We start from the raw sequence: 26,774 nt of genomic DNA, 5'->3' as shown, positions 1-26,774 counted from the left end.
AATGCATAAAATTGACCTAAACGTCTCCTTTTCCTATTCTGAGTCGATTCTGCATGCTTTAAGTGTGTTTGGTGGCTCAGAACCATCAAAAAACGTTGAAATATAGTTCAAATTCAATAAAAATCGACAAAAATACAGTTTCTAGCTAAAATTTTATGGTTTCGTTGCACTTTCCGAGCCCGTAGGGTATCTGATTGGCTTAAAAGTACAAGAAAACACTTCAAAAGTGACGTTTCTGAAGAATTTTAACAGTTTTCTTGTATCTACGAACGCCAGAATGCATAAAATTGACCTAAACGTCTCCTTTTCCTATTCTGAGTCGATGCTGCATGCTTTAAGTGTGTTTGGTGGCTCAGAACCATCAAAAAACGTTGAAATATAGTTCAAATTCAATAAAAATCGACAAAAATACAGTTTCTAGCTAAAATTTGATGGTTTCGTTGCACTTTCCGAGCCGGTAGGGTATCTGATTGGCTTAAAAGTACAAGAAAACACTTCAAAAGTGACGTTTCTGAAGAATTTTAACAGTTTTCTTGTATCTACGAACGCCAGAATGCATAAAATTGACCTAAACGTCTCCTTTTCCTATTCTGAGTCGATTCTGCATGCTTTAAGTGTGTTTGGTGGCTCAGAACCATCAAAAAACGTTGAAATATAGTTCAAATTCAATAAAAATCGACAAAAATACAGTTTCTAGCTAAAATTTGATGGTTTCGTTGCACTTTCCGAGCCCGTAGGGTATCTGATTGGCTTAAAAGTGCAAGAAAACACTTCAAAAGTGACGTTTCTGAAGAATTTTAACAGTTTTCTTGTATCTACGAACGCCAGAATGCATAAAATTGACCTAAACGTCTCCTTTTCCTATTCTGAGTCGATTCTGCATGCTTTAAGTGTGTTTGGTGGCTCAGAACCATCAAAAAACGTTGAAATATAGTTCAAATTCAATAAAAATCGACAAAAATACAGTTTCTAGCTAAAATTTGATGGTTTCGTTGCACTTTCCGAGCCCGTAGGGTATCTGATTGGCTTAAAAGTACAAGAAAACACTTCAAAAGTGACGTTTCTGAAGAATTTTAACAGTTTTCTTGTATCTACGAACGCCAGAATGCATAAAATTGACCTAAACGTCTCCTTTTCCTATTCTGAGTCGATTCTGCATGCTTTAAGTGTGTTTGGTGGCTCAGAACCATCAAAAAACGTTGAAATATAGTTCAAATTCAATAAAAATCGACAAAAATACAGTTTCTAGCTAAAATTTGATGGTTTCGTTGCACTTTCCGAGCCCGTAGGGTATCTGATTGGCTTAAAAGTGCAAGAAAACACTTCAAAAGTGACGTTTCTGAAGAATTTTAACAGTTTTCTTGTATCTACGAACGCCAGAATGCATAAAATTGACCTAAACGTCTCCTTTTCCTATTCTGAGTCGATTCTGCATGCTTTAAGTGTGTTTGGTGGCTCAGAACCATCAAAAAACGTTGAAATATAGTTCAAATTCAATAAAAATCGACAAAAATACAGTTTCTAGCTAAAATTTGATGGTTTCGTTGCACTTTCCGAGCCCGTAGGGTATCTGATTGGCTTAAAAGTACAAGAAAACACTTCAAAAGTGACGTTTCTGAAGAATTTTAACAGTTTTCTTGTATCTACGAACACCAGAATGCATAAAATTGACCTAAACGTCTCCTTTTCCTATTCTGAGTCGATTCTGCATGCTTTAAGTGTGTTTGGTGGCTCAGAACCATAAAAAAACGTTGAAATATAGTTCAAATTCAGTAAAAATCGACAAAAATACAGTTTCTAGCTAAAATTTGATGGTTTCGTTGCACTTTCCGAGCCCGTAAGCCCGTTGGGTATCTGATTGGCTTAAAAGTACAAGAAAACACTTCAAAAGTGACGTTTCTGAAGAATTTTAACAGTTTTCTTGTATCTACGAACGCCAGAATGCATAAAATTGACCTAAACGTCTCCTTTTCCTATTCTGAGTCGATTCTGCATGCTTTAAGTGTGTTTGGTGGCTCAGAACCATCAAAAAACGTTGAAATATAGTTCAAATTCAATAAAAATCGACAAAAATACAGTTTCTAGCTAAAATTTGATGGTTTCGTTGCACTTTCCGAGCCCGTAGGGTATCTGATTGGCTTAAAAGTACAAGAAAACACTTCAAAAGTGACGTTTCTGAAGAATTTTAACAGTTTTCTTGTATCTACGAACGCCAGAATGCATAAAATTGACCTAAACGTCTCCTTTTCCTATTCTGAGTCGATTCTGCATGCTTTAAGTGTGTTTGGTGGCTCAGAACCATCAAAAAACGTTGAAATATAGTTCAAATTCAATAAAAATCGACAAAAATACAGTTTCTAGCTAAAATTTGATGGTTTCGTTGCACTTTCCGAGCCCGTTGGGTATCTGATTGGCTTAAAAGTACAAGAAAACACTTCAAAAGTGACGTTTCTGAAGAATTTTAACAGTTTTCTTGTATCTACGAACGCCAGAATGCATAAAATTGACCTAAACGTCTCCTTTTCCTATTCTGAGTCGATTCTGCATGCTTTAAGTGTGTTTGGTGGCTCAGAACCATCAAAAAACGTTGAAATATAGTTCAAATTCAATAAAAATCGACAAAAATACAGTTTCTAGCTAAAATTTGATGGTTTCGTTGCACTTTCCGAGCCCGTTGGGTATCTGATTGGCTTAAAAGTACAAGAAAACACTTCAAAAGTGACGTTTCTGAAGAATTTTAACAGTTTTCTTGTATCTACGAACGCCAGAATGCATAAAATTGACCTAAACGTCTCCTTTTCCTATTCTGAGTCGATTCTGCATGCTTTAAGTGTGTTTGGTGGCTCAGAACCATCAAAAAACGTTGAAATATTGTTCAAATTCAATAAAAATCGACAAAAATACAGTTTCTAGCTAAAATTTGATGGTTTCGTTGCACTTTCCGAGCCCGTAGGGTATCTGATTGGCTTAAAAGTACAAGAAAACACTTCAAAAGTGACGTTTCTGAAGAATTTTAACAGTTTTCTTGTATCTACGAACGCCAGAATGCATAAAATTGACCTAAACGTCTCCTTTTCCTATTCTGAGTCGATTCTGCATGCTTTAAGTGTGTTTGGTGGCTCAGAACCATCAAAAAACGTTGAAATATAGTTCAAATCCAATAACCCTCTAGGACTTAATAGAAACATTGACAAAATTCCCTTCCACCCCTATTTTTCATACAAGGACGTAATAGGATTTCTTCTTATATTATTAACTCTTACTGCACTTTCACTTCTCCATCCTTATATATTAGGAGATCCAGACAATTTCACACCAGCTAACCCCCTTGTTACCCCCGTTCATATTCAACCAGAATGATATTTTTTATTTGCCTATGCAATTCTCCGTTCAATTCCTAACAAACTAGGAGGAGTAATCGCCTTAGCAATGTCAATTGCCATCCTATACATCCTACCCTTCACAAACAAAAAAAAATTCACAAGAAGACAGTTCTATCCCTTAAACAAAACTCTTTTTTGATCAATAGTATCAATAGTAATTCTATTAACTTGAATTGGAGCCCGACCTGTAGAAGACCCCTACATTATTACAGGACAAACCCTTACTGTCCTATACTTTCTATATTACATTATTAACCCTTTAACATTCAAAATTTGAGACAAAATTATTAATTAACTAATGAACTTGAACAAGTATATATTTTGAAAATATATGAAAGAAACAAAAATTTTCTATTAGTTTATACTAAATTTTTTTAACTACAATAAAAGGACAAAAATCATCACCTTTAATCCAAAAAACAAAAACAAATAATTTAACGAACAAGGAAGAAAACTTTTCCAAGCTAAATACATCAACTTATCATAACGAAACCGAGGAAGAGTTCCACGAACTCATAACCAAAAAAATGATACAAACACCAACTTAACAAAAAAAATAAAAGAATTTAAATCACCTCCTAAAAAAAGTATAACTCTAATTATTCTCATAAAAAGAATTCTTGCATATTCAGCAAGAAAAATTATTGCAAAACCCCCTCTTCTATACTCAACATTAAAACCAGAAACCAACTCAGATTCACCTTCTGCAAAATCAAAAGGAGTACGATTAGTTTCAGCCAATCCCGAAATCAGCCATATTAAACTTAGAGGCAAACACAAAAAAATAAATCAACCATAATTCTGAACATAATAATAATCAAGCAAATTAAAACTCAAAGACAAAAAAATAAAAGATATTATAATTAAAGCCAACCTCACCTCATAAGAAATAGTTTGAGCAACAGAACGTAAACCTCCCAACAATGAGTAAGAAGAATTAGAAGACCATCCAGCTATTATGATAGTATAAACTCCTAATCTAGAAACTCTCAAAAAAAACAATAAAGATAAATTAAAATTTAAACACACTCTTAAAAAAGGCATCATCATTCACAAGAAAAGAGAAATAAATAAATTAACGACAGGACAAAAATAATAAATATTAAAATTTGACATAACAGGAAAAGTTTGTTCCTTAGTAAACAACTTAATTGCATCAGCAAACGGCTGTAACAACCCAATAAAACCAACCTTATTAGGACCCTTACGAATTTGAATATAACCCAAAACCTTTCGCTCAAGCAAAGTAAGAAAAGCAACCCCCACCAAAACACAGATAATTAATAAAACCAAAGAAATTAAAATCAATAATAAATCCTTCAAAACCAATATTATTTGTAATTTAAATTACATAAAAAGATTCTAAATCTATCGCACTAATCTGCCAAAATAATAATAGAATTCAAAATAAAAATATAATTTAAATAAATGGTCCTTTCGTACTAAAATATTTTAAAATAATAAAAGATAGAAACTAACCTGGCTCACGCCGGTCTAAACTCAGATCATGTAAAGTTTTAAAGGTCGAACAGACCTAATTAAGCAGCTGCTACACCACTCATTAACCTTAATCCAACATCGAGGTCGCAAACTTTTTTATCAATAAGAACTTTCAAAAAAAATTACGCTGTTATCCCTAAGGTAATTTAATCTTATAATCCAAAAATAAGGATCAAATACTCACTAACTAATGTAAAAATAATAAAAAGTTAATTTAATTTTTATATCACCCCAACAAAATAAATTTAATAAAAAACTAAAAACCTATTATATACTCATTAAATTTATAAAACTCTATAGGGTCTTCTCGTCTTTATATAAAATTTAAGCTTTTTTACTCAAAAATCAAGTTCTAATTACAACAAAGAGACAGCTTATTTCTCATCAAACCTTTCATACCAGCTTCCAATTAAAAAACTAATGATTATGCTACCTTTGCACAGTCAAAGTACTGCGGCCATTTAAATAATCATTGGGCAGGCCTGACCTTAAATCAACAACAAAAAGACATGTTTTTAATAAACAGGTGGAAACAATTATTTGCCGAGTTCCTTTTTATCGTCTAAAAAAACAAATTTACTCACACACAAAATATATACTAATTTAATCATTATTACACAGCAAACAAAATTAAAACCAATATTTTAGTAAAAATTTAAAATAAACATAAAACAAATAAAATAAATCTTCAATTATAACATCCTCCTAATGATAAAAAATTCTAATCCTACATAAGATTTACTAAACAAAAAATTATAAAAATTTACTTAAAAGCTCATCCCCTTAAGCATTACATAATAACAAGAAAAAAATAACAATAAATAATTTTCCTAATATTAAAATAATTAAATTAATTTCCTAAAAAACCAGATAAATTTAGAAACGAATAACATTTCACTACTATAAATCAATTATAAATGGTTATTCCACAACAAAATAAATTAACTTATAGCTCTTCTAAATTCGGGAAAACTAAATATTTAATACTAAATTAATTAACCCTGATACACAAGGTACAATAAACTAAATCTACTTATAAAAATTAAAAGAAAATCTCTTACAATACAATAAACTATAGTTAACAAAATTTTTTCTAATAAAAATAATAAAAATTAATATATTTCCAATAAAAATTTAACAACAATAAAATAAACAACACCCTAAACTCAAATTAAATTGAATTTCACAATTAACTTTTTAGTGTAAATAAAACGCTTCTCTCAAGCTCTAATTTGTTCATTCCAGGCTCATTTTCCAATAAGCCTACTTTGTTACGACTTATTTCACTTTAAAATGAAAGCGACGGGCGATATGTGCATATTTTAGAGCTAAATCAATTCCCATAAATAAAGAACTTACTATCAAATCCAATTTAATTTAAATTTTAAATGAAAAAGCCAAAAATTATATCATTGTAACCCATTTTAACTTTAATATAAACTACACCTTGATCTGAAATACTTTATAATCAAAAATCATAAAAATTGTTATTCTCTTAAAATTTTTATAAACGACGATATGCAAATTAAAAACTAAAGTAAAAATTATCGTGGACCATCAATTAAAAAACAGGTTCCTCTGAACAGACTAAAATACCGCCAAATTTTTTAATTTTAAAGACCATAACTACTAATAATCAAAGAACAAAAATTCACATATGAAATAATAGGGTATCTAATCCTAGTCTACAAACAAATTTTACAGCCTCAAAAACTAATATAGAAAATAATTCAATTTTAAATTTCACCTAAAAAACCAAAATTATAATCCAAAAAATTAACTTTTAACTAATCTCGAAAAGTTTTACTTACATAATTTGTATAACCGCTACTGCTGGCACAAATTTTGTTTATGTTAAGAACAATTGCTAAATCTCAAAATAATGAAAATTTAAAATTATATACTACCAATTAAACTCAAATTTCTATCTAAAACCAACTTAAGCTAAAACTTATATATATATCAATCCTCAAGAAAAACCCTAAGCCAAAATAAAACTTTTCTTACACGCCGCCCAAACCTAACCCTAAATGAACTATCTCCCTAGACTTTTTTCACGCCCCCTTTAATTATTTAATTATAAACAACAAATTTCTAACTCTATATTTATAATTACTTATTTAAAAATAAAACGTAATAATAACCGTATTTAGATATAATTCCTATTCTATAAAGCTTTTATTATATAAAGCTAGTAGTTTTTTTTTTTATATAAATAATTTATGAGTATCCAATTAACATTAGATAAATTTATTATTATTAAAGATACTATTCTATAATTGAATTATATATATATAAATAATTTATTATATAATAATATAAGTATCTAATGATAATATTTAATTTTTATTAAATTTCTCTCTCTTTTTTTTAGAGTCTTTATTATTAAATAAGAATAGTATATAAATTGGTATTATATAATAATTAAATACACCTACATACAAATATACTTTCATTATAATAATCAGTTTACGTCATGTATATATTATTGTATACTCTTCTCTACTATTTAATAAGTTTTAATTATTTGAGCACCCTTGAACAAAACTTTTTTAAAAAATTTCTGAATTATCATAGTAATGCCCTAGTTAATATAAAATCAGGAAAAATGACCCCGAAAAAAAAAAAACGTTTAAATTACATTTTTTTTTTTTAACAATTTTATAATAACAAAACCAAAAATTCACCCCAATTAACTTCTCCCTTGAACTTTTTTTTTTATACATAAAGTTTTAACAATGAAGTGCCTGATAAAAGGATTATTTTGATAGAATAAATTATGTATAAAAATACCTTCATTATATCTAATAGAATCAAACTATTTCCTAGAGCATCAAAAACCCTTATACGTCTTATACTAAGATATAAAAAGGTAAGCTAAGTAAGCTTATAGGTTCATACCCTGTCAATGAAAGTAAAACCTTTCCCTTTTTAATTAAAATTTATAAAATTGTATTTATTAATTCCATAATCATAGGAACTCTCATTGCAATTTCATCATACTCATGATTAAGAATATGGATAGGACTAGAAATTAACCTACTCTCAGTAATCCCACTATTTTCAGACAGAAAAAACATATTTTCCTCAGAATCATCAATAAAATACTTTATTACACAGGCAATAGCATCCTTAATTCTACTAATAGCAGTTATAATAACATTGACAACTCAAGAATTTATTAACCCCCTAATAAATTTTTATTTTTCAATAATAATTACAACTGCATTAATAACAAAATTAGGAGCCGCCCCATTCCATTTCTGATTTCCCGAAGTAATTGAAGGTTTAAATTGAACCAATTCCTTAATTCTGCTAACTTGACAAAAAATTGCCCCAATAATATTAATTATAAATATTAATCTAAATGAACTTTTCCTTGTTTCAATCATTATCATCAGACTTTTAACAAGAACAATTAGAGGGTTCAATCAAATTAGCCTACGTAAAATTCTTGCATTTTCCTCAATTAACCATATCGCATGAATATTATCTACATCAATAATATCGCTAGCCACATGATCAGTTTACTTCATCATTTACTCAATCATAAATATTAACATCATTGCAGTATTCGCTACAACTAAATCTTTTTACTTAAATCAAATTATCAACATCATAAACAATAGAAAAATAACCAAATTCTCAATCATAATAAACTTTATGTCTCTTGGAGGATTACCTCCCTTTATTGGTTTTCTTCCTAAATGAATTGTAATCAACTGAATAACTGAAAACAACTTCATTCTTCTTACTATCCTAATAATCGTCACTACCCTAATTATATTATTCATTTACATTCGAGTAATAATATCTTCCATAATCATTAGCATCAACGAACCAAAAACATCTACAATTAAATTCAACAACAAAAACCTGATAACAATCAATATCATTACTCTACTTAGTTTAATCTTATCAACCCTTATCATTAATATCTTATAAGGATTTAAGTTAAATTAAACTTGTAACCTTCAAAGTTACCAATAGAATAAACATTCTAAGCCTTGGCACTCAAGTTTAAAAAATTACTTACCTTTAAATTTGCAATTTAAAATCATTATTGACTATTAAACCAAAACGAAAAAAAAAAACTACTAGCTTTATGTAATAAAAGCTTTATAGAATAGGAATTATATCTAAATACGGTTATTATTACGTTTTATTTTTAAATAAGTTTAAACAACAGAAACATAAACCTTTCAAAAAAATTGTAAATTTATTTACGGGTTTAAATTCTATTCTTAAACTGGTAACAGAGTCTAAACCCGTAAATAAATTTACAATTTATCGCTTAATCTCAGCCATATTACCGAATAAATGATTATTTTCTACCAACCACAAAGATATTGGAACACTTTACTTCATTTTTGGTGCATGATCCGGTATAGTCGGAACCTCTCTTAGACTCCTAATTCGAGCAGAATTAGGAAACCCAGGATCTCTAATTGGTGACGACCAAATTTATAACGTAATTGTCACAGCCCATGCGTTCATTATAATTTTTTTTATAGTAATGCCTATTATAATTGGAGGATTCGGAAATTGACTTGTTCCCCTGATACTAGGAGCCCCTGATATAGCATTCCCACGAATAAACAATATAAGATTCTGGCTTCTCCCCCCATCATTAACTTTACTTCTAATAAGAAGAATCGTAGAAAGAGGAGCAGGAACTGGATGAACAGTTTATCCCCCATTATCATCCAATATCGCTCATGGAGGGGCATCAGTCGATCTCGCAATTTTTAGTCTCCATTTAGCAGGTATTTCTTCCATTTTAGGAGCCGCTAATTTCATTACCACAGTTATTAATATACGACCACAAGGAATAACTTTTGATCGAATACCCCTATTTGTCTGAGCTGTTGTAATTACTGCAGTTCTTCTTCTTCTTTCACTTCCAGTACTAGCAGGTGCCATTACTATACTTCTTACTGACCGAAACATCAATACATCTTTCTTTGATCCAGCAGGAGGAGGAGATCCCATTTTATACCAACATCTATTTTGATTTTTTGGACACCCTGAAGTTTATATTCTAATTCTACCAGGATTCGGAATAATTTCCCACATTATTAGACAAGAAAGAGGAAAAAAGGAAGCTTTTGGCACTCTGGGAATAATTTATGCCATAATAGCAATTGGTCTTTTAGGATTTGTAGTTTGAGCTCATCACATATTTACAGTCGGAATAGACGTTGACACTCGAGCCTATTTCACATCAGCTACTATAATCATTGCTGTTCCTACAGGAATTAAAATTTTTAGTTGATTAGCAACTCTACATGGCACACAACTTAATTACTCTCCCTCAATATTATGAGCTCTAGGATTCGTATTTTTATTTACAGTGGGGGGACTAACTGGAGTAGTACTAGCTAACTCATCTATTGATATTATACTTCATGATACATATTACGTTGTAGCCCATTTCCACTATGTTCTTTCTATAGGAGCAGTATTTGCAATTATAGGAGGATTAGTTCACTGATTTCCTTTATTCACAGGAACTACCTTAAATCCTAAGCTATGCAAAATTCAATTTATTACTATATTTGTAGGAGTCAACATTACATTCTTTCCTCAACACTTCCTAGGATTAAGAGGTATACCCCGTCGATACTCGGACTATCCTGATGCTTATACCATGTGAAATATTGTTTCTTCTATCGGATCAATTATTTCTTTTATTGGAGTAATATATAATGCTAATTTAGTTTCTAGCTAAAATTTGATGGTTTCGTTGCACTTTCCGAGCCCGTAGGGTATCTGATTGGCTTAAAAGTACAAGAAAACACTTCAAAAGTGACGTTTCTGAAGAATTTTAACAGTTTTCTTGTATCTACGAACGCCAGAATGCATAAAATTGACCTAAACGTCTCCTTTTCCTATTCTGAGTCGATTCTGCATGCTTTAAGTGTGTTTGGTGGCTCAGAACCATCAAAAAACGTTGAAATATAGTTCAAATTCAATAAAAATCGACAAAAATACAGTTTCTAGCTAAAATTTGATGGTTTCGTTGCACTTTCCGAGCCCGTAGGGTATCTGATTGGCTTAAAAGTACAAGAAAACACTTCAAAAGTGACGTTTCTGAAGAATTTTAACAGTTTTCTTGTATCTACGAACGCCAGAATGCATAAAATTGACCTAAACGTCTCCTTTTCCTATTCTGAGTCGAATCTGCATGCTTTAAGTGTGTTTGGTGGCTCAGAACCATCAAAAAACGTTGAAATATAGTTCAAATTCAATAAAAATCGACAAAAATACAGTTTCTAGCTAAAATTTGATGGTTTCGTTGCACTTTCCGAGCCCGTTGGGTATCTGATTGGCTTAAAAGTACAAGAAAACACTTCAAAAGTGACGTTTCTGAAGAATTTTAACAGTTTTCTTGTATCTACGAACGCCAGAATGCATAAAATTGACCTAAACGTCTCCTTTTCCTATTCTGAGTCGATTCTGCATGCTTTAAGTGTGTTTGGTGGCTCAGAACCATCAAAAAACGTTGAAATATAGTTCAAATTCAATAAAAATCGACAAAAATACAGTTTCTAGCTAAAATTTGATGGTTTCGTTGCACTTTCCGAGCCCGTAGGGTATCTGATTGGCTTAAAAGTACAAGAAAACACTTCAAAAGTGACGTTTCTGAAGAATTTTAACAGTTTTCTTGTATCTACGAACGCCAGAATGCATAAAATTGACCTAAACGTCTCCTTTTCCTATTCTGAGTCGATTCTGCATGCTTTAAGTGTGTTTGGTGGCTCAGAACCATCAAAAAACGTTGAAATATAGTTCAAATTCAATAAAAATCGACAAAAATACAGTTTCTAGCTAAAATTTGATGGTTTCGTTGCACTTTCCGAGCCCGTAGGGTATCTGATTGGCTTAAAAGTACAAGAAAACACTTCAAAAGTGACGTTTCTGAAGAATTTTAACAGTTTTCTTGTATCTACGAACGCCAGAATGCATAAAATTGACCTAAACGTCTCCTTTTCCTATTCTGAGTCGATTCTGCATGCTTTAAGTGTGTTTGGTGGCTCAGAACCATCAAAAAACGTTGAAATTTAGTTCAAATTCAATAAAAATCGACAAAAATACAGTTTCTAGCTAAAATTTGATGGTTTCGTTGCACTTTCCGAGCCCGTAGGGTATCTGATTGGCTTAAAAGTACAAGAAAACACTTCAAAAGTGACGTTTCTGAAGAATTTTAACAGTTTTCTTGTATCTACGAACGCCAGAATGCATAAAATTGACCTAAACGTCTCCTTTTCCTATTCTGAGTCGATTCTGCATGCTTTAAGTGTGTTTGGTGGCTCAGAACCATCAAAAAACGTTGAAATATAGTTCAAATTCAATAAAAATCGACAAAAATACAGTTTCTAGCTAAAATTTGATGGTTTCGTTGCACTTTCCGAGCCCGTAGGGTATCTGATTGGCTTAAAAGTACAAGAAAACACTTCAAAAGTGACGTTTCTGAAGAATTTTAACAGTTTTCTTGTATCTACGAACGCCAGAATGCATAAAATTGACCTAAACGTCTCCTTTTCCTATTCTGAGTCGATTCTGCATGCTTTAAGTGTGTTTGGTGGCTCAGAACCATCAAAAAACGTTGAAATATAGTTCAAATTCAGTAAAAATCGACAAAAATACAGTTTCTAGCTAAAATTTGATGGTTTCGTTGCACTTTCCGAGCCCGTAGGGTATCTGATTGGCTTAAAAGTACAAGAAAATACTTCAAAAGTGACGTTTCTGAAGAATTTTAACAGTTTTCTTGTATCTACGAACGCCAGAATGCATAAAATTGACCTAAACGTCTCCTTTTCCTATTCTGAGTCGATTCTGCATGCTTTAAGTGTGTTTGGTGGCTCAGAACCATCAAAAAACGTTGAAATATAGTTCAAATTCAATAAAAATCGACAAAAATACAGTTTCTAGCTAAAATTTGATGGTTTCGTTGCACTTTCCGAGCCCGTAGGGTATCTGATTGGCTTAAAAGTACAAGAAAACACTTCAAAAGTGACGTTTCTGAAGAATTTTAACAGTTTTCTTGTATCTACGAACGCCAGAATGCATAAAATTGACCTAAACGTCTCCTTTTCCTATTCTGAGTCGATTCTGCATGCTTTAAGTGTGTTTGGTGGCTCAGAACCATCAAAAAACGTTGAAATATAGTTCAAATTCAATAAAAATCGACAAAAATACAGTTTCTAGCTAAAATTTGATGGTTTCGTTGCACTTTCCGAGACCGTAGGGTATCTGATTGGCTTAAAAGTACAAGAAAACACTTCAAAAGTGACGTTTCTGAAGAATTTTAACAGTTTTCTTGTATCTACGAACGCCAGAATGCATAAAATTGACCTAAACGTCTCCTTTTCCTATTCTGAGTCGATTCTGCATGCTTTAAGTGTGTTTGGTGGCTCAGAACCATCAAAAAACGTTGAAATATAGTTCAAATTCAATAAAAATCGACAAAAATACAGTTTCTAGCTAAAATTTGATGGTTTCGTTGCACTTTCCGAGCCCGTAGGGTATCTGATTGGCTTAAAAGTACAAGAAAACACTTCAAAAGTGACGTTTCTGAAGAATTTTAACAGTTTTCTTGTATCTACGAACGCCAGAATGCATAAAATTGACCTAAACGTCTCCTTTTCCTATTCTGAGTCGATGCTGCATGCTTTAAGTGTGTTTGGTGGCTCAGAACCATCAAAAAACGTTGAAATATAGTTCAAATTCAATAAAAATCGACAAAAATACAGTTTCTAGCTAAAATTTGATGGTTTCGTTGCACTTTCCGAGCCGGTAGGGTATCTGATTGGCTTAAAAGTACAAGAAAACACTTCAAAAGTGACGTTTCTGAAGAATTTTAACAGTTTTCTTGTATCTACGAACGCCAGAATGCATAAAATTGACCTAAACGTCTCCTTTTCCTATTCTGAGTCGATTCTGCATGCTTTAAGTGTGTTTGGTGGCTCAGAACCATCAAAAAACGTTGAAATATAGTTCAAATTCAATAAAAATCGACAAAAATACAGTTTCTAGCTAAAATTTGATGGTTTCGTTGCACTTTCCGAGCCCGTAGGGTATCTGATTGGCTTAAAAGTGCAAGAAAACACTTCAAAAGTGACGTTTCTGAAGAATTTTAACAGTTTTCTTGTATCTACGAACGCCAGAATGCATAAAATTGACCTAAACGTCTCCTTTTCCTATTCTGAGTCGATTCTGCATGCTTTAAGTGTGTTTGGTGGCTCAGAACCATCAAAAAACGTTGAAATATAGTTCAAATTCAATAAAAATCGACAAAAATACAGTTTCTAGCTAAAATTTGATGGTTTCGTTGCACTTTCCGAGCCCGTAGGGTATCTGATTGGCTTAAAAGTACAAGAAAACACTTCAAAAGTGACGTTTCTGAAGAATTTTAACAGTTTTCTTGTATCTACGAACGCCAGAATGCATAAAATTGACCTAAACGTCTCCTTTTCCTATTCTGAGTCGATTCTGCATGCTTTAAGTGTGTTTGGTGGCTCAGAACCATCAAAAAACGTTGAAATATAGTTCAAATTCAATAAAAATCGACAAAAATACAGTTTCTAGCTAAAATTTGATGGTTTCGTTGCACTTTCCGAGCCCGTAGGGTATCTGATTGGCTTAAAAGTGCAAGAAAACACTTCAAAAGTGACGTTTCTGAAGAATTTTAACAGTTTTCTTGTATCTACGAACGCCAGAATGCATAAAATTGACCTAAACGTCTCCTTTTCCTATTCTGAGTCGATTCTGCATGCTTTAAGTGTGTTTGGTGGCTCAGAACCATCAAAAAACGTTGAAATATAGTTCAAATTCAATAAAAATCGACAAAAATACAGTTTCTACCTTAGCTAAAATTTGATGGTTTCGTTGCACTTTCCGAGCCCGTAGGGTATCTGATTGGCTTAAAAGTACAAGAAAACACTTCAAAAGTGACGTTTCTGAAGAATTTTAACAGTTTTCTTGTATCTACGAACACCAGAATGCATAAAATTGACCTAAACGTCTCCTTTTCCTATTCTGAGTCGATTCTGCATGCTTTAAGTGTGTTTGGTGGCTCAGAACCATAAAAAAACGTTGAAATATAGTTCAAATTCAATAAAAATCGACAAAAATACAGTTTCTAGCTAAAATTTGATGGTTTCGTTGCACTTTCCGAGCCCGTAAGCCCGTTGGGTATCTGATTGGCTTAAAAGTACAAGAAAACACTTCAAAAGTGACGTTTCTGAAGAATTTTAACAGTTTTCTTGTATCTACGAACGCCAGAATGCATAAAATTGACCTAAACGTCTCCTTTTCCTATTCTGAGTCGATTCTGCATGCTTTAAGTGTGTTTGGTGGCTCAGAACCATCAAAAAACGTTGAAATATAGTTCAAATTCAATAAAAATCGACAAAAATACAGTTTCTAGCTAAAATTTGATGGTTTCGTTGCACTTTCCGAGCCCGTAGGGTATCTGATTGGCTTAAAAGTACAAGAAAACACTTCAAAAGTGACGTTTCTGAAGAATTTTAACAGTTTTCTTGTATCTACGAACGCCAGAATGCATAAAATTGACCTAAACGTCTCCTTTTCCTATTCTGAGTCGATTCTGCATGCTTTAAGTGTGTTTGGTGGCTCAGAACCATCAAAAAACGTTGAAATATAGTTCAAATTCAATAAAAATCGACAAAAATACAGTTTCTAGCTAAAATTTGATGGTTTCGTTGCACTTTCCGAGCCCGTAGGGTATCTGATTGGCTTAAAAGTACAAGAAAACACTTCAAAAGTGACGTTTCTGAAGAATTTTAACAGTTTTCTTGTATCTACGAACGCCAGAATGCATAAAATTGACCTAAACGTCTCCTTTTCCTATTCTGAGTCGATTCTGCATGCTTTAAGTGTGTTTGGTGGCTCAGAACCATCAAAAAACGTTGAAATATAGTTCAAATTCAATAAAAATCGACAAAAATACAGTTTCTAGCTAAAATTTGATGGTTTCGTTGCACTTTCCGAGCCCGTAGGGTATCTGATTGGCTTAAAAGTACAAGAAAACACTTCAAAAGTGACGTTTCTGAAGAATTTTAACAGTTTTCTTGTATCTACGAACGCCAGAATGCATAAAATTGACCTAAACGTCTCCTTTTCCTATTCTGAGTCGATTCTGCATGCTTTAAGTGTGTTTGGTGGCTCAGAACCATCAAAAAACGTTGAAATATAGTTCAAATTCAATAAAAATCGACAAAAATACAGTTTCTAGCTAAAATTTGATGGTTTCGTTGCACTTTCCGAGCCCGTAGGGTATCTGATTGGCTTAAAAGTACAAGAAAACACTTCAAAAGTGACGTTTCTGAAGAATTTTAACAGTTTTCTTGTATCTACGAACGCCAGAATGCATAAAATTGACCTAAACGTCTCCTTTTCCTATTCTGAGTCGATTCTGCATGCTTTAAGTGTGTTTGGTGGCTCAGAACCATCAAAAAACGTTGAAATATAGTTCAAATTCAATAAAAATCGACAAAAATACAGTTTCTAGCTAAAATTTGATGGTTTCGTTGCACTTTCCGAGCCCGTAGGGTATCTGATTGGCTTAAAAGTACAAGAAAACACTTCAAAAGTGACGTTTCTGAAGAATTTTAACAGTTTTCTTGTATCTACGAACACCAGAATGCATAAAATTGACCTAAACGTCTCCTTTTCCTATTCTGAGTCGATTCTGCATGCTTTAAGTGTGTTTGGTGGCTCAGAACCATAAAAAAACGTTGAAATATAGTTCAAATTCAATAAAAATCGACAAAAATACAGTTTCTAGCTAAAATTTTATGGTTTCGTTGCACTTTCCGAGCCCGTAAGCCCGTTGGGTATCTGATTGGCTTAAAAGTACAAGAAAACACTTCAAAAGTGACGTTTCTGAAGAATTTTAACAGTTTTCTTGTATCTACGAACGCCAGAATGCATAAAATTGACCTAAACGTCTCCTTTTCCTATTCTGAGTCGATTCTGCATGCTTTAAGTGTGTTTGGTGGCTCAGAACCATCAAAAAACGTTGAAATATAGTTCAAATTCAATAAAAATCGACAAAAATACAGTTTCTAGCTAAAATTTGATGGTTTCGTTGCACTTTCCGAGCCCGTAGGGTATCTGATTGGCTTAAAAGTACAAGAAAACACTTCAAAAGTGACGTTTCTGAAGAATTTTAACAGTTTTCTTGTATCTGCGAACGCCAGAATGCATAAAATTGACCTAAACGTCTCCTTTTCCTATTCTGAGTCGATTCTGCATGCTTTAAGTGTGTTTGGTGGCTCAGAACCATCAAAAAACGTTGAAATATAGTTCAAATTCAATAAAAATCGACAAAAATACAGTTTCTAGCTAAAATTTGATGGTTTCGTTGCACTTTCCGAGCCCGTAGGGTATCTGATTGGCTTAAAAGTACAAGAAAACACTTCAAAAGTGACGTTTCTGAAGAATTTTAACAGTTTTCTTGTATCTACGAACGCCAGAATGCATAAAATTGACCTAAACGTCTCCTTTTCCTATTCTGAGTCGATTCTGCATGCTTTAAGTGTGTTTGGTGGCTCAGAACCATCAAAAAACGTTGAAATATAGTTCAAATTCAATAAAAATCGACAAAAATACAGTTTCTAGCTAAAATTTGATGGTTTCGTTGCACTTTCCGAGCCCGTAGGGTATCTGATTGGCTTAAAAGTACAAGAAAACACTTCAAAAGTGACGTTTCTGAAGAATTTTAACAGTTTTCTTGTATCTACGAACGCCAGAATGCATAAAATTGACCTAAACGTCTCCTTTTCCTATTCTGAGTCGATTCTGCATGCTTTAAGTGTGTTTGGTGGCTCAGAACCATCAAAAAACGTTGAAATATAGTTCAAATTCAATAAAAATCGACAAAAATACAGTTTCTAGCTAAAATTTGATGGTTTCGTTGCACTTTCCGAGCCCGTAGGGTATCTGATTGGCTTAAAAGTACAAGAAAACACTTCAAAAGTGACGTTTCTGAAGAATTTTAACAGTTTTCTTGTATCTACGAACGCCAGAATGCATAAAATTGACCTAAACGTCTCCTTTTCCTATTCTGAGTCGATGCTGCATGCTTTAAGTGTGTTTGGTGGCTCAGAACCATCAAAAAACGTTGAAATATAGTTCAAATTCAATAAAAATCGACAAAAATACAGTTTCTAGCTAAAATTTGATGGTTTCGTTGCACTTTCCGAGCCGGTAGGGTATCTGATTGGCTTAAAAGTACAAGAAAACACTTCAAAAGTGACGTTTCTGAAGAATTTTAACAGTTTTCTTGTATCTACGAACGCCAGAATGCATAAAATTGACCTAAACGTCTCCTTTTCCTATTCTGAGTCGATTCTGCATGCTTTAAGTGTGTTTGGTGGCTCAGAACCATCAAAAAACGTTGAAATATAGTTCAAATTCAATAAAAATCGACAAAAATACAGTTTCTAGCTAAAATTTGATGGTTTCGTTGCACTTTCCGAGCCCGTAGGGTATCTGATTGGCTTAAAAGTGCAAGAAAACACTTCAAAAGTGACGTTTCTGAAGAATTTTAACAGTTTTCTTGTATCTACGAACGCCAGAATGCATAAAATTGACCTAAACGTCTCCTTTTCCTATTCTGAGTCGATTCTGCATGCTTTAAGTGTGTTTGGTGGCTCAGAACCATCAAAAAACGTTGAAATATAGTTCAAATTCAATAAAAATCGACAAAAATACAGTTTCTAGCTAAAATTTGATGGTTTCGTTGCACTTTCCGAGCCCGTAGGGTATCTGATTGGCTTAAAAGTACAAGAAAACACTTCAAAAGTGACGTTTCTGAAGAATTTTAACAGTTTTCTTGTATCTACGAACGCCAGAATGCATAAAATTGACCTAAACGTCTCCTTTTCCTATTCTGAGTCGATTCTGCATGCTTTAAGTGTGTTTGGTGGCTCAGAACCATCAAAAAACGTTGAAATATAGTTCAAATTCAATAAAAATCGACAAAAATACAGTTTCTAGCTAAAATTTGATGGTTTCGTTGCACTTTCCGAGCCCGTAGGGTATCTGATTGGCTTAAAAGTGCAAGAAAACACTTCAAAAGTGACGTTTCTGAAGAATTTTAACAGTTTTCTTGTATCTACGAACGCCAGAATGCATAAAATTGACCTAAACGTCTCCTTTTCCTATTCTGAGTCGATTCTGCATGCTTTAAGTGTGTTTGGTGGCTCAGAACCATCAAAAAACGTTGAAATATAGTTCAAATTCAATAAAAATCGACAAAAATACAGTTTCTAGCTAAAATTTGATGGTTTCGTTGCACTTTCCGAGCCCGTAGGGTATCTGATTGGCTTAAAAGTACAAGAAAACACTTCAAAAGTGACGTTTCTGAAGAATTTTAACAGTTTTCTTGTATCTACGAACACCAGAATGCATAAAATTGACCTAAACGTCTCCTTTTCCTATTCTGAGTCGATTCTGCATGCTTTAAGTGTGTTTGGTGGCTCAGAACCATAAAAAAACGTTGAAATATAGTTCAAATTCAATAAAAATCGACAAAAATACAGTTTCTAGCTAAAATTTGATGGTTTCGTTGCACTTTCCGAGCCCGTAAGCCCGTTGGGTATCTGATTGGCTTAAAAGTACAAGAAAACACTTCAAAAGTGACGTTTCTGAAGAATTTTAACAGTTTTCTTGTATCTACGAACGCCAGAATGCATAAAATTGACCTAAACGTCTCCTTTTCCTATTCTGAGTCGATTCTGCATGCTTTAAGTGTGTTTGGTGGCTCAGAACCATCAAAAAACGTTGAAATATAGTTCAAATTCAATAAAAATCGACAAAAATACAGTTTCTAGCTAAAATTTGATGGTTTCGTTGCACTTTCCGAGCCCGTAGGGTATCTGATTGGCTTAAAAGTACAAGAAAACACTTCAAAAGTGACGTTTCTGAAGAATTTTAACAGTTTTCTTGTATCTACGAACGCCAGAATGCATAAAATTGACCTAAACGTCTCCTTTTCCTATTCTGAGTCGATTCTGCATGCTTTAAGTGTGTTTGGTGGCTCAGAACCATCAAAAAACGTTGAAATATAGTTCAAATTCAATAAAAATCGACAAAAATACAGTTTCTAGCTAAAATTTGATGGTTTCGTTGCACTTTCCGAGACCGTAGGGTATCTGATTGGCTTAAAAGTACAAGAAAACACTTCAAAAGCGACGTTTCTGAAGAATTTTAACAGTTTTCTTGTATCTACGAACGCCAGAATGCATAAAATTGACCTAAACGTCTCCTTTTCCTATTCTGAGTCGATTCTGCATGCTTTAAGTGTGTTTGGTGGCTCAGAACCATCAAAAAACGTTGAAATATAGTTCAAATTCAATAAAAATCGACAAAAATACAGTTTCTAGCTAAAATTTGATGGTTTCGTTGCACTTTCCGAGCCCGTAGGGTATCTGATTGGCTTAAAAGTACAAGAAAACACTTCAAAAGTGACGTTTCTGAAGAATTTTAACAGTTTTCTTGTATCTACGAACGCCAGAATGCATAAAATTGACCTAAACATCTCCTGTTCCTATTCTGAGTCGATGCTGCATGCTTTAAGTGTGTTTGGTGGCTCAGAACCATCAAAAAACGTTGAAATATAGTTCAAATTCAATAAAAATCGACAAAAATACAGTTTCTAGCTAAAATTTGATGGTTTCGTTGCACTTTCCGAGCCGGTAGGGTATCTGATTGGCTTAAAAGTACAAGAAAACACTTCAAAAGTGACGTTTCTGAAGAATTTTAACAGTTTTCTTGTATCTACGAACGCCAGAATGCATAAAATTGACCTAAACGTCTCCTTTTCCTATTCTGAGTCGATTCTGCATGCTTTAAGTGTGTTTGGTGGCTCAGAACCATCAAAAAACGTTGAAATATAGTTCAAATTCAATAAAAATCGACAAAAATAAAGTTTCTAGCTAAAATTTGATGGTTTCGTTGCACTTTCCGAGCCCGTAGGGTATCTGATTGGCTTAAAAGTGCAAGAAAACACTTCAAAAGTGACGTTTCTGAAGAATTTTAACAGTTTTCTTGTATCTACGAACGCCAGAATGCATAAAATTGACCTAAACGTCTCCTTTTCCTATTCTGAGTCGATTCTGCATGCTTTAAGTGTGTTTGGTGGCTCAGAACCATCAAAAAACGTTGAAATATAGTTCAAATTCAATAAAAATCGACAAAAATACAGTTTCTAGCTAAAATTTGATGGTTTCGTTGCACTTTCCGAGCCCGTAGGGTATCTGATTGGCTTAAAAGTACAAGAAAACACTTCAAAAGTGACGTTTCTGAAGAATTTTAACAGTTTTCTTGTATCTACGAACGCCAGAATGCATAAAATTGACCTAAACGTCTCCTTTTCCTATTCTGAGTCGATTCTGCATGCTTTAAGTGTGTTTGGTGGCTCAGAACCATCAAAAAACGTTGAAATATAGTTCAAATTCAATAAAAATCGACAAAAATACAGTTTCTAGCTAAAATTTGATGGTTTCGTTGCACTTTCCGAGCCCGTAGGGTATCTGATTGGCTTAAAAGTACAAGAAAACACTTCAAAAGTGACGTTTCTGAAGAATTTTAACAGTTTTCTTGTATCTACGAACGCCAGAATGCATAAAATTGACCTAAACGTCTCCTTTTCCTATTCTGAGTCGATTCTGCATGCTTTAAGTGTGTTTGGTGGCTCAGAACCATCAAAAAACGTTGAAATATAGTTCAAATCCAATAACCCTCTAGGACTTAATAGAAACATTGACAAAATTCCCTTCCACCCCTATTTTTCATACAAGGACGTAATAGGATTTCTTCTTATATTATTAACTCTTACTGCACTTTCACTTCTCCATCCTTATATATTAGGAGATCCAGACAATTTCACACCAGCTAACCCCCTTGTTACCCCCGTTCATATTCAACCAGAATGATATTTTTTATTTGCCTATGCAATTCTCCGTTCAATTCCTAACAAACTAGGAGGAGTAATCGCCTTAGCAATGTCAATTGCCATCCTATACATCCTACCCTTCACAAACAAAAAAAAATTCACAAGAAGACAGTTCTATCCCTTAAACAAAACTCTTTTTTGATCAATAGTATCAATAGTAATTCTATTAACTTGAATTGGAGCCCGACCTGTAGAAGACCCCTACATTATTACAGGACAAACCCTTACTGTCCTATACTTTCTATATTACATTATTAACCCTTTAACATTCAAAATTTGAGACAAAATTATTAATTAACTAATGAACTTGAACAAGTATATATTTTGAAAATATATGAAAGAAACAAAAATTTTCTATTAGTTTATACTAAATTTTTTTAACTACAATAAAAGGACAAAAATCATCACCTTTAATCCAAAAAACAAAAACAAATAATTTAACGAACAAGGAAGAAAACTTTTCCAAGCTAAATACATCAACTTATCATAACGAAACCGAGGAAGAGTTCCACGAACTCATAACCAAAAAAATGATACAAACACCAACTTAACAAAAAAAATAAAAGAATTTAAATCACCTCCTAAAAAAAGTATAACTCTAATTATTCTCATAAAAAGAATTCTTGCATATTCAGCAAGAAAAATTATTGCAAAACCCCCTCTTCTATACTCAACATTAAAACCAGAAACCAACTCAGATTCACCTTCTGCAAAATCAAAAGGAGTACGATTAGTTTCAGCCAATCCCGAAATCAGCCATATTAAACTTAGAGGCAAACACAAAAAAATAAATCAACCATAATTCTGAACATAATAATAATCAAGCAAATTAAAACTCAAAGACAAAAAAATAAAAGATATTATAATTAAAGCCAACCTCACCTCATAAGAAATAGTTTGAGCAACAGAACGTAAACCTCCCAACAATGAGTAAGAAGAATTAGAAGACCATCCAGCTATTATGATAGTATAAACTCCTAATCTAGAAACTCTCAAAAAAAACAATAAAGATAAATTAAAATTTAAACACACTCTTAAAAAAGGCATCATCATTCACAAGAAAAGAGAAATAAATAAATTAACGACAGGACAAAAATAATAAATATTAAAATTTGACATAACAGGAAAAGTTTGTTCCTTAGTAAACAACTTAATTGCATCAGCAAACGGCTGTAACAACCCAATAAAACCAACCTTATTAGGACCCTTACGAATTTGAATATAACCCAAAACCTTTCGCTCAAGCAAAGTAAGAAAAGCAACCCCCACCAAAACACAGATAATTAATAAAACCAAAGAAATTAAAATCAATAATAAATCCTTCAAAACCAATATTATTTGTAATTTAAATTACATAAAAAGATTCTAAATCTATCGCACTAATCTGCCAAAATAATAATAGAATTCAAAATAAAAATATAATTTAAATAAATGGTCCTTTCGTACTAAAATATTTTAAAATAATAAAAGATAGAAACTAACCTGGCTCACGCCGGTCTAAACTCAGATCATGTAAAGTTTTAAAGGTCGAACAGACCTAATTAAGCAGCTGCTACACCACTCATTAACCTTAATCCAACATCGAGGTCGCAAACTTTTTTATCAATAAGAACTTTCAAAAAAAATTACGCTGTTATCCCTAAGGTAATTTAATCTTATAATCCAAAAATAAGGATCAAATACTCACTAACTAATGTAAAAATAATAAAAAGTTAATTTAATTTTTATATCACCCCAACAAAATAAATTTAATAAAAAACTAAAAACCTATTATATACTCATTAAATTTATAAAACTCTATAGGGTCTTCTCGTCTTTATATAAAATTTAAGCTTTTTTACTCAAAAATCAAGTTCTAATTACAACAAAGAGACAGCTTATTTCTCATCAAACCTTTCATACCAGCTTCCAATTAAAAAACTAATGATTATGCTACCTTTGCACAGTCAAAGTACTGCGGCCATTTAAATAATCATTGGGCAGGCCTGACCTTAAATCAACAACAAAAAGACATGTTTTTAATAAACAGGTGGAAACAATTATTTGCCGAGTTCCTTTTTATCGTCTAAAAAAACAAATTTACTCACACACAAAATATATACTAATTTAATCATTATTACACAGCAAACAAAATTAAAACCAATATTTTAGTAAAAATTTAAAATAAACATAAAACAAATAAAATAAATCTTCAATTATAACATCCTCCTAATGATAAAAAATTCTAATCCTACATAAGATTTACTAAACAAAAAATTATAAAAATTTACTTAAAAGCTCATCCCCTTAAGCATTACATAATAACAAGAAAAAAATAACAATAAATAATTTTCCTAATATTAAAATAATTAAATTAATTTCCTAAAAAACCAGATAAATTTAGAAACGAATAACATTTCACTACTATAAATCAATTATAAATGGTTATTCCACAACAAAATAAATTAACTTATAGCTCTTCTAAATTCGGGAAAACTAAATATTTAATACTAAATTAATTAACCCTGATACACAAGGTACAATAAACTAAATCTACTTATAAAAATTAAAAGAAAATCTCTTACAATACAATAAACTATAGTTAACAAAATTTTTTCTAATAAAAATAATAAAAATTAATATATTTCCAATAAAAATTTAACAACAATAAAATAAACAACACCCTAAACTCAAATTAAATTGAATTTCACAATTAACTTTTTAGTGTAAATAAAACGCTTCTCTCAAGCTCTAATTTGTTCATTCCAGGCTCATTTTCCAATAAGCCTACTTTGTTACGACTTATTTCACTTTAAAATGAAAGCGACGGGCGATATGTGCATATTTTAGAGCTAAATCAATTCCCATAAATAAAGAACTTACTATCAAATCCAATTTAATTTAAATTTTAAATGAAAAAGCCAAAAATTATATCATTGTAACCCATTTTAACTTTAATATAAACTACACCTTGATCTGAAATACTTTATAATCAAAAATCATAAAAATTGTTATTCTCTTAAAATTTTTATAAACGACGATATGCAAATTAAAAACTAAAGTAAAAATTATCGTGGACCATCAATTAAAAAACAGGTTCCTCTGAACAGACTAAAATACCGCCAAATTTTTTAATTTTAAAGACCATAACTACTAATAATCAAAGAACAAAAATTCACATATGAAATAATAGGGTATCTAATCCTAGTCTACAAACAAATTTTACAGCCTCAAAAACTAATATAGAAAATAATTCAATTTTAAATTTCACCTAAAAAACCAAAATTATAATCCAAAAAATTAACTTTTAACTAATCTCGAAAAGTTTTACTTACATAATTTGTATAACCGCTACTGCTGGCACAAATTTTGTTTATGTTAAGAACAATTGCTAAATCTCAAAATAATGAAAATTTAAAATTATATACTACCAATTAAACTCAAATTTCTATCTAAAACCAACTTAAGCTAAAACTTATATATATATCAATCCTCAAGAAAAACCCTAAGCCAAAATAAAACTTTTCTTACACGCCGCCCAAACCTAACCCTAAATGAACTATCTCCCTAGACTTTTTTCACGCCCCCTTTAATTATTTAATTATAAACAACAAATTTCTAACTCTATATTTATAATTACTTATTTAAAAATAAAACGTAATAATAACCGTATTTAGATATAATTCCTATTCTATAAAGCTTTTATTATATAAAGCTAGTAGTTTTTTTTTTTATATAAATAATTTATGAGTATCCAATTAACATTAGATAAATTTATTATTATTAAAGATACTATTCTATAATTGAATTATATATATATAAATAATTTATTATATAATAATATAAGTATCTAATGATAATATTTAATTTTTATTAAATTTCTCTCTCTTTTTTTTAGAGTCTTTATTATTAAATAAGAATAGTATATAAATTGGTATTATATAATAATTAAATACACCTACATACAAATATACTTTCATTATAATAATCAGTTTACGTCATGTATATATTATTGTATACTCTTCTCTACTATTTAATAAGTTTTAATTATTTGAGCACCCTTGAACAAAACTTTTTTAAAAAATTTCTGAATTATCATAGTAATGCCCTAGTTAATATAAAATCAGGAAAAATGACCCCGAAAAAAAAAAAACGTTTAAATTACATTTTTTTTTTTTAACAATTTTATAATAACAAAACCAAAAATTCACCCCAATTAACTTCTCCCTTGAACTTTTTTTTTTATACATAAAGTTTTAACAATGAAGTGCCTGATAAAAGGATTATTTTGATAGAATAAATTATGTATAAAAATACCTTCATTATATCTAATAGAATCAAACTATTTCCTAGAGCATCAAAAACCCTTATACGTCTTATACTAAGATATAAAAAGGTAAGCTAAGTAAGCTTATAGGTTCATACCCTGTCAATGAAAGTAAAACCTTTCCCTTTTTAATTAAAATTTATAAAATTGTATTTATTAATTCCATAATCATAGGAACTCTCATTGCAATTTCATCATACTCATGATTAAGAATATGGATAGGACTAGAAATTAACCTACTCTCAGTAATCCCACTATTTTCAGACAGAAAAAACATATTTTCCTCAGAATCATCAATAAAATACTTTATTACACAGGCAATAGCATCCTTAATTCTACTAATAGCAGTTATAATAACATTGACAACTCAAGAATTTATTAACCCCCTAATAAATTTTTATTTTTCAATAATAATTACAACTGCATTAATAACAAAATTAGGAGCCGCCCCATTCCATTTCTGATTTCCCGAAGTAATTGAAGGTTTAAATTGAACCAATTCCTTAATTCTGCTAACTTGACAAAAAATTGCCCCAATAATATTAATTATAAATATTAATCTAAATGAACTTTTCCTTGTTTCAATCATTATCATCAG

At 31.4% G+C, this 26,774-nt stretch overlaps 1 pseudogene; it reads left to right on the top strand.

Annotated features, from left to right (window-relative positions):
- The first annotated feature begins 9,210 nt into the window (after window positions 1–9,210).
- LOC135121123 (cytochrome c oxidase subunit 1-like) lies at window positions 9,211–10,614 on the top strand (annotated as a pseudogene).
- The last annotated feature ends 16,160 nt before the right edge of the window (window positions 10,615–26,774 follow it).

Source organism: Zophobas morio, unplaced genomic scaffold, assembly GCF_036711695.1.
Source record: "Zophobas morio isolate AGI-343-1 ecotype UQ-CSIRO unplaced genomic scaffold, CSIRO_AGI_Zmor_V1 ptg000500l, whole genome shotgun sequence".
Lineage (NCBI taxonomy): Eukaryota > Metazoa > Arthropoda > Insecta > Coleoptera > Tenebrionidae > Zophobas > Zophobas morio.
Note: the sequence above shows the minus strand (reverse complement) of the source record. Positions and strands in the feature narration are given on the sequence as shown.